Source organism: Motacilla alba, chromosome 6, assembly GCF_015832195.1.
Source record: "Motacilla alba alba isolate MOTALB_02 chromosome 6, Motacilla_alba_V1.0_pri, whole genome shotgun sequence".
Taxonomy (NCBI): Eukaryota; Metazoa; Chordata; class Aves; order Passeriformes; family Motacillidae; genus Motacilla; species Motacilla alba.
In genome coordinates, this window is record NC_052021.1 from 19140220 (window position 1) to 19153425 (window position 13206).

Below are 13206 nucleotides of genomic sequence, written 5' to 3' on the forward strand. Positions count from 1 at the left end.
AGAAAATCTCCTGCCAGTATCAGGACCCAGCCAAACCAGGAAGAGAGCTACCTGGGCTGGCTCTCACCTGCCCACCAGTGTGTTGGGTGTATGGGGTAGGGTCTCATGGCTGCCACCTGACCACAGGACCTGGAAAGGGCAAGGTAAGGCTGGCCACAGGGTGCCAGAGGCTGGAAATCAACCCCTGCCAATGCTGGGTGCCCATAGCCGTGTGGAGTTCCTCCAAAATGCCACATAGCTGGAAGTGAGGTACCTGGAAAGGCAGTTCATGGCCTTTGGAAACAGCTAAAATCTGTGCATGGCATCAAGCAGGAGCCTAAAGGAGAGGCAGGACATAGCTTTGAACTCATTACCTGTTTGATAGACTTGACCTGTTAAAGGTCTTAATGACACAGGGCAAGTTTTGCCCCAGCCCAGTGTATGTTGTACAGCTCTTAAGCACCATCCATGCTAAGGAGTCAGAAAAACCTTCCACCCCTCTTTGGAGTCTCTAATCTAGCTGCATTTTCTGAGTATCTAATCCACTGCTATATTGCCAAAATCCCCACACTGTGCAGCTTTTTGAAGGAAAACCTTCAGGCTGCTGCAGTCAGATGATGTAACAGCCATGGGCCAAATTGTGCACCCATGGACTGATGAACACCTGGAACTGTGTCTGTGCTATCTGTGCCCAGCTCTGACACACTATGACAATGTGTTGCTCCCGGTCCTGTTCTGGCCAGGGTTCACATACCTAAGAGAATAAAATATCTGCCTTTCAGAAAAGCAGCACAGCAGTGGGGTTGGCTGTGCTGTCTTTTATAGGATGCACAGCCAAGACAGGAAGGAAGGAGAGCTCCATGCTCTCACATGCCCTGGTAGGTAGGCTGCTCCCTCTACCATGTCCCATCTAGAAAGGCATGAATGTAGCTTAAAGGTGTGCTGGCAGATGCTTGACTTCAACTTTTTATTCCCTTGACTTCTGGCTTTGTCTCTCTGAGTGAAGCATCTGACCGGCAGAAATTAAGGTGATCCACCTCTCAGGGTTCCAGAGGAGCAGGGAACTGACCAATCTGAACTACAGTGATCTTAAAACAGAGCCACCAAACCTCATAAATTTCTGACAGGGAAATAAAATGATAATTTTTCTTTCATCACACTGGAATTCCCCAACCTCAGTATAAAAAGGATGGTTTACAAAAAGTCCCTGAGCAATGAGTCAGATTTTCTTTAGGAGAGGTCTGCAGGGCTCAATTCAGACTACCATTAACTCTGGTGGTTAGCATACATGATAATTTTTTGCTCTTAACTGTAACACTGAGCATCAAATAGAGGGATTGATTATACTGTGCAGTTAGTTGAGTCTGTATGTGTCTGCATTGCAGTCAGCAGTGCAGAGTAGAGCTGGATCAAGCTTAGAGTAATTGGACCAGGGACTGAAAGTGATTTAGCTCTGCTGACCTGCAGCAGCACACTCAGATTTCCATTGCCTCCTGCTTCTGACATAATTTTCAAACTAAGGCTGTATAACAAAAAAGAAACCGAAGCCCAAACTCCCCTGTATTATGGAAACACAGCATCAGAAAAGCAAGTGAAAACTGAAACAGAAACCTGCCCAGGGAATGACTTGTCACAGTTTGAAAAGCAGATTACAAAGGAAAAGTTCTCTCTTCAGGAAGCAAAAACTTTGCAAAACAATGCCACGTGTCATGCAAATAGTACACACAAAACAATTGTTATTTTAAAATAATTACAACAGAAGAACAGGAACATAGGAAAAAGAGGCCAGAGGGATGATCTTACTCAAGTTCCCTGCAAATTGCAAGTGGCCATGTGTGAGATGTTCAGAAATTCCAAGGGCTGTTTTGCTGTGCATACCCACAACAGCTGTTCATCCGTGCTGCAAAATGTAGTTACAGCTGCTCTGCAAGCAAACCAAACACCTGAAAATGACAGAAACAAAACCAATGTTACATTGTGGCCCCAGAAGAACACAGGTATGGCTAAACACAGCTCTAGTATACAGGGCTGCTGCAATATGAAATAAATTATTTTCAAAGTTATTCAGCAGGCTGCCAATTCTTGAAAAGGCGTGGCTGAGAAATGAAGTACTCAATACAAAGAGCCTGAAATGTTTCTGCACAGATAGCATGACAAGCATATTGAAGTGTGAGAGCTCAGGCTTATTTCCTGTATAAAGGGGAGAAAAGGAAAACAATACCAACAAATTCATGAGAAGAATAAAAGAGTATTGGGAAGAGCCTTGGAGATAGGCAGTTTTCCTGTTTTGAGGGAAGATACAACCTCAAAACTCACATCCCTCTCTTACTGTTGTCAATACTTTGATTCTGGACATCAAAGGGAAGCTTGCATTCCTGCTATCCCACTGCTAGCAAGAGCAAAAATACCCACCATGTGTATCTAGCCTCTAGCACAGAGCTGTGGTTGAGAATTATGAGGGATGTGGGAACAATCACAAAACAACATACAGTCAGTGTTTTCTGAAGAGCTTTTCAGTGGTTTTAGTTGAAATTCCCTTCCAAACTGAAAGCAAGGTTTTTAAAGCTTTCAGAGTGCTAGAGAGCCCTCTCCCATCACTTTACACAATGGTCTCTTGCTCCCTAGATATACTAGCAGTTGTGACAAAGTGCAATTTATTTTCAACCTAGCAGGGAATCAGCAAAAAATGTCTGTGACCAAAGGGATGTTGGAAAAATAGGTCCTGAACAAATACAGAAGAGGAGTAAGTGACAAAAAGCACTGGCAGGAGGAAACCAAAGGCACTGACCTTGGAGAGACAGCACTGAGCACCCCACACTCCAGGGGCATGCAGAACACACAGATCACTGATCCTGGCTCCCATATATCTTCCCACAGTGATGTCCATATGACTGGCTGCCAGCAGGACAAGATAGATCTACCTGTATGTGTGTCTTTGGGATATGAACAAGAAACTGATGAAACAGAAGTACCCAGATTCATTTCCTGCGTATTTATCCTACAGTCAGTGATGGGATTGATACATTCTCCAGATTATCAGTATTGGAAGGTTTATGTTTCTTGGTCTTTTCCTAGTGCTTCCTTAAAACTATATGAAGATCCCTCTCCAGACTTCTCAGGGATAGCTGAAGCTGCAGGGAACGTTTTATGATGCTCCTCAAACTGCTGTGAAGCACAGTGAGGCCCCTGGCATGCCACTCTCTGTCCCAGTTGGGGCTGGCTGTGCCCTGGCACCCGGTTCTGCTGGCTGGGACCAGGGCTGTCACTGCAGCCCGTGGGAAGGTTGGCCATGATCTGGACTGCCTCAGAGGCTCTTGAGGTTCCAGGTGTGTCCCTAAGATAAGAGGACAACACCTATTCCGGTCCTTGGAGGGAGTGGAGCAGCAGCTAACTTCATACCAGACGGCGTCCCCTCATTTATCCAGGAATGCACAGTGATCACTTAGTAACTCAGTATTCCCAAACTTCCCACTCACATCTCCTCAGGCTTAAGCTCCTTTAAACTTGTTTGAGCGGCCACGCTGGGCAGCGGGGGCTGTTCTGGGCGCTGCCGGCTGCGCTCGCCGGTGCCCGCGGCAGGTGGCAGCCTGTGTCCGCCGTCCCACGCGTGTCCCCGCCGGCTCAGCGGGGACGGGGCGGCTGCGAGCGCTGCCTGCCCCGGCTGGCGCATCCCGGGACGCGTTACTCCCGCGGGAAACGAGCTCGCACACGAAGCGAGCCGCAGACGGGCTGGCCGAGGGCACGAAGCCTCTCCGGCAGAGCTGAGCCTGGCATCGTGCCGGGCCAGCGCTAGCTCTGCTTTTCGCACGGGATCCCCCAAATAGTGTTCCACGAGACTTAAAATGACACGTACAAAGTCGTGGGAACTCTGTGTGGCAGCTTTGTGACGCTGCCCAGGTGTGAGGATGAGCACAGCCTGGCTCCCTCCGAGCAGCCCTGGGATTCGGCAGCAGGTCCCGCGCTGCTCCCGAACTGCGCCGCAGCGCGGCACAGCGCTTGGCACCGCCGCTTTTAAACACAACACCTCATGGAAAAACGGTGTCAGAACACATCCAGGCTGCAAACTGAGCTCTCTCAAATCTGCAATTGGCACTGCGACTGAAGTACGTGCTGCAGTACCTGCGCCAACATGAATGTGCATTGCCTTAATAAATATTCACCAATAAATTAAATCAGTTGAGACTGTGACATTCACTTTGATTCTAACTTACACAACTGCCAAAACGCAATCAAAGGTAGGTGTTAGCAATGCCTGTGAAAGCCTAGGGAAGACGGGATGGCTGTCCTCAAGTTTGGCCTTCTGGAGGGCAGTGTTTGTATCACCACAATCAAGTGAAAAAGCAACTGGTGAAGCTGAGGGAGGAGGAGTGGGTGGTAACAGTTTAGAGGCTTTTTGGAGGAACTGGCTTATGAATAATACCCTTAATTACTGCAACATGCTATTGTAAATGGTCTTTCCTTTTCTTTCTTTTCCAGGCTCATAAGTTAGCCTATCATTTCAAATAACTATACATTAAATACAGTTTTGACTTCTGTTCTAGCTACAGAAATGTTGGGAATAACCACCTCATGAGGTTTGTTGCCAAGATTTTTTTAATCTTACAAAATCCATGGCTTTTGCTTCCATCAGAAAAACTGGAACAACTATGAGTGCTTGAAGATACATAATCCTGTACCAGGAGACATCAGACAAAGTACTTCATGTCCTGTGCTTTTTTTGCTAGGTCTATTTATGTGTCTTTGGGAAACAACAAATCAGCAAGGAGCCGTGCAAGGTGCACAGCTCCTTTACTGAGATGTCTTTCCTGAGAAAGCACCTTCTTGCAGGAGCTTCATTCAGACCCCCCTGCAGCACTCAAAAGCTTCTCTCTGACATCAGACACGCTGGTACAAGGAGCCCATGGAGGAGGGAGCAGCCCATAAAGATGCTATGAGGAAAGCAATGAGCAACGTTACTCGTGCCACACAAATCATAATAACAGGTGACATGCACAGGTAACAGGCAGCCTTTAGGGAGCCCAGGACAAGCAGTCTGGTGAACAGTTACATTGGCAAGTCTTCCAAGGATTCCTGAGCTGTGGTCCCACTGCAAGGTCCTTGGGGTACTGACTGCAGTTCAGTTACATTTATCAGGTGACCCAAGCAGTTCACACTGCAGGGAACAGCAACATGCCTGGAAAACTCCTGGGGTTAAACGCCCTCTTATCATTGCTTGCCTTTACAACTGTAAGGCTATTAACCTGCTGTAAATACAACTTTTTAAGGTCTCTTCTTATTTGTAAGTGAGAACAGATGAGTAAATGAATGAGCTGGAATATGAGGGCTGGACACAAGATAAAAGATCTGTTCTGTGTAAGTCAACAGTCTTTCAGAGACCAGCTTCATTCTCCCTCGTCCAAAAACATTCCTACACAATCACAATAAAAATGCACAGATCTTCCAGGAACTGCTGTTTTCAACATCCCCTAATTCATCCAGCTATAAACCAGCCACCAACAGAACATCCAAAAGCATTTCTCAAAAAGAAACACTGCTTTCCTACTTTTTTATCTCAGCTGTGGATGTATTTCAAAGAAAGATAGTCATGTATAGATTGTTTCCCTTAAATGCAGGAAATGGTTCTTCCAAATGTAACTAATTCGAATTAAATCAATACATTATGTTTGGACAGCAACCAGCTGCAGAAAAATTTAGCAAAGCAAGTGTTAGAGACTGTAAGTACTAACAAAATAGGAGTTCAAGTGCAGTCCTGCTCTACTTGGTTTCAAGTTAGCTCTTAGGATTGAAGACTGTTATCACTAGAAAGCAAGCAGAATTTTTCTTTTCTAGGCAGCATTCCACCTGAGGTTCTAATCAGTCATCAGCTTGGACTCACTACTTAACAAATCTAGGCAGACTTACAGAAAATCTTAGTACGGGTAAGTCCACAGGGCTACCCATGACAGAGTCAAAAAGCAAAGCCAATTTTTAAAACCCAAATCTACTAGAATAGCACTAAAGGCATAACTTCAAATGCAATGATGCCTACCTTTTTGGTGTCTTGACACATTATCAAACACAGAAGTGCAAGTTCTTCCTCCTTCTTCCACTCTAACCTCACAGTAATTGGTGCTGGAAATGTCAACACTGACATGAGCTGTAGCAGCACTTGGCTGGAAAACCTTCTGTGCTCTAGAACAGAAAATTGCAGGCAAGTCCCCCACCTTCCAGAGATAAGTCTGGGCTATTTGAGGACATCTCTTTCCTCATCACTCTCATTGAGGCTGTTCTGCTGTGTGTACTGAAGTTCATTGCTGCGTAAGTTTGAGATGGATCCTCTCTGTTCCAGGGTATCCTAAATGACCTGGTTATAATCCTAGGTTAGCCACACTGGCTATCAGGTGGGCCACTTGTCACAGGAAAGGCAGCCAAAGAACTGCCATTTGTAAACCCAGCAACTGCTCAAGGTCTCAGCACTGAGAACTCACTTGTTGACACTGGCATCTACAGAGACATTAGGTACCTAAGATTTTCTGTGGAACGGTTTTGGGTTAGATTGCGAGAATTGGAAAGGAAAAAAAGCATGCTGTGAAGACTGTGTTACACTGTAAAGTTTCTTACTTGGTCGCACTACACTGTCCTTTGGGATTTTTCTTTTGTATTGTTCTTTTTTCCTAATAAGGTGTCTGGGACTTTCTTCTTTGAGAACACAGTTCTGTTTAAAATATCAAACAGGAAATTAGATCTTCCAGCTAAGGTGAAACTCAGGAATTCTTCCTGTTGAACAATGGACTCCAGAGAGAGTTCCTATTTAGATAAGAAAGGGCTGGAAATTCCAGCCACTTTAAAATAGATGAACAAAAGTCCTTCTGCTCCCAAAGCTACTGGTACTTTCTGAGACTTAAGGTCATTTATGCCAGTCCTTTGCCCTGCCAGTCCTTTGCCCTGAAGAAGGATTAACTAAATGTTTTTGTCCTATCTCAGAGATGGAGATTCCAAAACTCCCCATATTGATATTTCACAAATTCTACTCTTCAAAACTATGTCTTAATATCAAAATGAACTCTTAGTGTATTTCCAGCCCTGCCATACTCACTACAACATGGAGGAGAGCCCTTTTAACACCGGCCTTTTTCATATTTGAACATCATTGCCATGCTTTTTGGCTCTCCTATTTGTTTTTTCTTGCACCTTTAGTTTACATAGCATCAGTTTTTCCAGAGTTTCTTTGAGGGACATGTCTTGCTTCACAATGACAAGCACACAAAAGTGAAAGGAACATTGTTTTTCTCCTTTTTTACATGATGCCATTAGCAGGATAAAGCAGGCTAATTCAGTTACCCTTGAATTTCCCTATGGTTGCCTATCTCTGAAACTTGCTGATTAGTCTCCAAAGCAAGAGTGTACTTTTAGATGTGTACATTGCAATCTACAATTCAACAAGCAGGGACTCCTGACTTTCCCTCCCATGGCAGAAGGTATGCTTAGGTACATACAGTGTCTAATTCAGGATTCTTTTCAAAAATCTTATGCTCAATTATTTCAATCTAATTCTGCTAGATCTCCTGTACTCATTGCCACCCCAGCAAAAGAAGCAGAAATTATGCAGTTAGTGTTCTAGTGCTCAAATACTTGGCAAAAATATGACATCTGAAATGAATTTCCTTGGCTCATAACCAGGCATGTTTTGCAAGTGTGAATGTATTTTACACAGGACCAAGTTTGCTGTCACAACCAGACCTTGGCTTAGTCTGGCTCTTTCTTCACATTTCCTCTGGGAGAAGTCCCATGGAGTTGGGCTCTGTATGAAAACATTGGGTATTACTATGCTTTGGACTTCATTTCCAGAGGAAACATTGCTTTCATCAGGATGAAGTCTGTATTCACCTAGTTTAGAGAAATAATCTTAAAGAACTCTGTCTATCTGTTTCCTTTATTCTGCTGTCATGCTAAGGGTCTGCTAAGGAATTCTCTTTTCTGCCTCATCCATATGGTAAGAAGGCCACAAATATGCAGTTTGTTTCTTTAAATGGATGATTTTCTGTTAGTGTGTCAGGATATAAATACATTTCTTAACTTTCTAAAGAATCATTGAATCACCGGAAATGTTAAGAGTTATCAGATCAGAATTAGAAGAAAAATAACATTTTATGCTAACCAGAGACCTTTAACCCCTGCCCCTTGCTGTCAAAGCTTTGCTGCTTTACCCATCTTTTCATTATTTAGTTACAAGATACAGCCAGACCAGTACCAGGAATTGTGACCAGTCAAAAATTAGCTCTTTCCTGGAATTAGTCTTTAAAATTTAGTTTCAATATAACCCTTATGGTCTTTATGACTGCAGCTCTTTCTGAATCATGCAATGGCTTTCTGAATCATTATAATTAATCAACTCCTACCCTGCTGTTGGGACATTGCAGGCAGCCAAAGAAGGTGCTGACTTTTAAGACACGTCTCTTGGTGTGCCCTGCCTGGGCTGCTGTGCCCACAGGCAGCCAACTCACCCAGCTCCACCACCCACCATTGCTCTGCAGCGGCAGCACAGCAACGGGAGCTGTGGAAAATAGCAGGGAATGAGGCAGAAGAACAAATGAAGTAAATACAATATATTTTGGTTCAAAATTAAAGTTTTCTCTTGAATATCAGTAGCAAATTGTCAACCTCCCAGGAAACAACAGCCTCCCTAAATACACAAATTTCAGGTACTCGTTCAGAGAAGGTTTTAGGATGTGTGTAGGTGAGAACTTCATTGAGAGCACTGCTCGGTGCCAGAGGAAAATCTTTTTAAAGTACCTTATTGCTAAAATAAGGCATGAAATCTAATTACATAATTGGATATCAGTAATACTAAATGCATTAAACCAAGCAAGGCAAATAGGTACTTCTGTGCCTAATTCAAAGGCATAACTTTATAAATTTATAATGGGTTATGAGAACACATGCAATAATTTAGATGAACAAAACACTGAAGAATACTGAGAAACAGGCCTCATGTGCCCTAAATCTCACATATCCATGTGTCCTGCATGCTATTCATTACCCCCTTTCATGCCAGGGGGTGTCAGCATCTTTAGTGTCTGTATCACACAACTAAGATCCTACAGATGTAATTCTTTTGTTCACTGTATCCATCACTGCCCTGAAGAAGACCCCTTGTCAGATGGAATGCTGAACCAGTTTATGACCAGTATAACTTTGGATTCCAGATAATTTTTTGAGCTCAAGCCCAGGCAGACATCTAATCCTTCCTTTGGATCTACAACCCTAGAGATGCTCCATGACTTACCAGCTTGGAGGGAAGCGCTGTGACCCAAGCTGTGCACAGGCTCCTTTGGCACCTTTCCCTACACAAGCAGTCAGACTTGCTGCATTCTGATGAAGTGAGAAGGAAAGGAAAAAGAAATACAGAAAATGTTTATCAGAAAGCCCATTTGAATGCAAATAAAGTAAACAGCATGTGCCACAGCAACAGATAAATGTTTGGAAGAACACAGTGCTAGAGGGCTGCCAGCGGTCACTCAGCTGAAACAGCTCCAGGGTCTAGGACATCAGTCACAATATTTACCATAAGCCTAAACATAGCCCAGCTCAGGAAGCCAGCACTGAACACAGCCAGTATCCAAAAAATTATTCTGAGGCCTCTCAGGTTTGTTGCAGGTTAAGACATGGTGGCATCTGACAGAAGTTCATCTCAGCAGCCTCTCTGCACACCCACTAACCTGCCAAAGCTCAGTATTTGCAGCAGTATTTGAATATCCATATTAAAATACATGGAGCACTGCTTGCAAATGCACTATAATTGAAGACATATAAGTATGTCATATTTTGTCCTTTACATACAATCTTTTTAATGGCTGCAGTGGTACCGATGTTCAGAATATAAGCAATAGATGTCAAAATTCACTTTCTTCTTCTAGAAATCTGATCTTCTTCTTCCATCTGCACATCTGTTACATTTAGCTATGTCAGATAACAAAAAGCTACTGGTACCTCCAAAATGAAAGCAGCAAAGACAATGGTTCATCATGGAGGCCACCACCTCCCCGGGTACCACAACACCAACCTAATGCTTTCCTGCCTCCCCAGGCTCAGCAGCACTGCTGGAAGCCAGCAGGTCTCTCTGTGGGTATACTGAATTGCATTATCACAGGGCAGATATAGGATAGTCCATAGGGAGACAGCCAAAATAAATAGGAAGAACTGTAAATACATGGCAGTAACCCAACCAGCAATCACAGCTGATTGTATAAGGGATGCACACAGGAACCTTAGATGAAGCAGGAAAGGACCTTGCAAGAAACCAGGCTGAGAAGAAGACAGAAATGGTGATATGGAGACTGCATGGGGAAAAAAGCATAGGTAAATTATTTCTATTAAAAAAAGTAACTGTAAGTAAAAGGAAGATCAGGGATGATCTCCTTTGGTCTTCCAGGAAGACCAAAGCACAAAACAACATGTCTTATGGCTGCCTGTATATTTGTTTGGCATTTTTCTGCCTTGGCCTGACCAATGTCAATACAGGCTGTTTTCCATGCCACTGTAGGTAACACACCTAAACACAGCTAATTTTGGTTATGTAGCTACAGTCAAAGAAAGAGCTTCCTTGTTGACTACTGGCACTAATCAAGCCTAGGGCTATTATAAGAATCCCTTGGAAATTAATAGATTGAATTTTCCTTACACTTAGATGGCTGACATAACTCATTCATTTCTACACAATTAATTTTTAACTTCTACCAGTGTAAGTTATACTGGAATTGCAACAGGATGATGTCTCCTTACCACAGGACTCAGACCAGACCTTCCAGACAGCTGGTCTGGAAGGCTGTCTATCTCATTGTGCAATGGTTGCAGAAACTTTCAGTTCCATCCATGTGTGGAAAGAATCAAAATAGAGAACCGAAGAAGAGTCGAGTTTTGAGACGTGTAGGAAAAAGCCCAAAGCAAGGGATATGATGTGTTGCATTTGATACATCACAGAAAAATGAATTCCTATTACCTAATATGCAGGAAGAAAGGAAAAGGAACTATAATACGTGCAAGCTCAATACTCAATGAGATGTTACTCCAAAATAATTCTGGGACCTAAATTTAAATAGAAGGGTGTACTTAGCTTCTGCTTTTATTAACTGGATAAATGTCAATATTCAGTTTTGCCATTTTCAAGTTTAAAAAAGCGGAACAACATAAATATTTTACTTACTTTCAGAAAGCTAGATTGTTTCAACAGCTGCAGCCATACCACATCAAGTGCAAGACAAAACTTTTGCATGACAAACAATGGGACAGTGGCTTCACATAGGCTCCATCTGCAAAAATTTGTTTTCCTCCTTCACTGTTAAATGAAGGTGTCAAAAAATAATTGCCAAACTGCATAAATGGCCATCCACATTTCTTCCCATCTATCACCTACGTATTCTTAAACCTCTTAAAGCTATCTCTTTTCTTGTGTTGCACTTGAAGTTCTGTCATAGTCTCTAGCATCTCCAGTGTTGAGGACAAGAAATATACCAGAATATCTCAATTTTTTTGGTCAGCCTATTTCCACAAGAAGAATGGATCTGCTGCTATTGCAAAAACATGGTTTTGTTGCACGCACAGAAAGTGGGTGTGCAATGCACAGATTGTCAGTGTGGTGCTCCTTGAAAGCAGTGGAGCTACTGCTCAGGCATGGCACACCCCCTCAGTGAAGTGTGTGCATGCTTGGGGAGGACACCAGCAGGGAACAGGCTGTCACTGCCAGAACACTTTGTGCAAGCTACTGCCAGCCACCTTCCTCCCCAGGGGTAACCTGAGAGCACACAGGGACTGAGCCAAAAAATTGCTCTGGCAAGAGGAATGGCTTGTACCTGGGCACCTTGAGCTCCTCAGCCCCTCCTATCTGATGTTTGCCCATCCTTTTCTAAGTTGGAAACCACCGTGTGCACTCCAGGATGATAGACAAAGAAACAGTTCCCAGCTTTTCCCACTAATATATTTCTGGAGCAAACAAGAAGAAAAACATTGGAGACTTTGCCTGGTCTTAAGGGCATCTGCTTCTCACTTGGCAGAGGTGTGTTCTTCCCAAGGATCCTGTTCTGCACAGAAACTTTCCACAGGCAAGACTGACCCTGGAGGAAGAGGAATTTTATCATTCTTTCTTTGAGACTCTTTATTTTCTCTCGTCTGTCACAGGGTATGTTCTAGGACAGTGCCAGGGACAGAAAACCTGTGGACTTCGTAGAAGTGTATTTTCTTCCAAACCCACGGCTCTTCTGTCCTAAATAGCAGAAGGGATCAGAAATCCTGCCTTTCAGGACGCATTGCTTCCAGCACTTGACTCCTATCATGGCATCCACCCTTACCAAGGTAAATTGTCCACATTTCAAGCACCTTTGTGGAGAGTTTCTAGATATTTGCTTTTCCACTGTGGCAAACCTAAGGTGTCTCTTTGCTCTCTTCACTTAGGGAAAGGCAGTGACCCTCTGTGCCTCATAAATTCACCATGACATACACCACAATGCATCTCCCAAAAAACACTTCAAAAAAGAGCTTATTCCCAGTACTGTTGTCCAGATTGAGTCAGCTGTGGAAGAAAAAAATAGCCTGTTTCCACAGTGTCAGAATGGTTTTGTTTCCTTCCTTCTTAATGCAGGCCTCTTAAGACTGCTTCACTAAGTAGGAACAACAAGGCTAACACCAGTGAGAAGAAATGAAGACAAATCCAGGATATGTCTAAAGCAGCTGAAGTTTATGGCATCAACTGAAACATGGACAGAGAAAGCATGTTGGGATCAGAGATGGGGAGAAAATGAGTTGAGTGAACAGCAAAAGCTGCCTGATTGTGTCATGTTTCTGTGTCAGTAGCTAACAGAGATGCTGTAGAAAGGAAAGTGCCACTTCAGGAAAGAAAATCAGCAATATCCCTTGACAGAAACAATTTCAGAGTATTTGGACCTCTCTGCCATTCTGATGAACACCTCCAGGATGCTCTGTGTTCTCATTTTGCCCATAAGGTGCAGAGTGTTCACCCATTAAGCAGCACCAGACATGTTCATTCTGCTTTCATCATTATTTCACGACACGGGAAGATGTGGATCTCAGCCCAAGCTCCTCCACTGCTCATCTGACCCAGCTCATCTTCCTCTTCCTTAAAAGATGCATGAACAATCTTCTGCTTCTGTCCCCTAAAAAACCAACATCTGGTCAGTCTAATCAGAGCTAGCTAAGTCCCTCCATCTTCCTGCTCCACCACTTCTCACTTCCCCT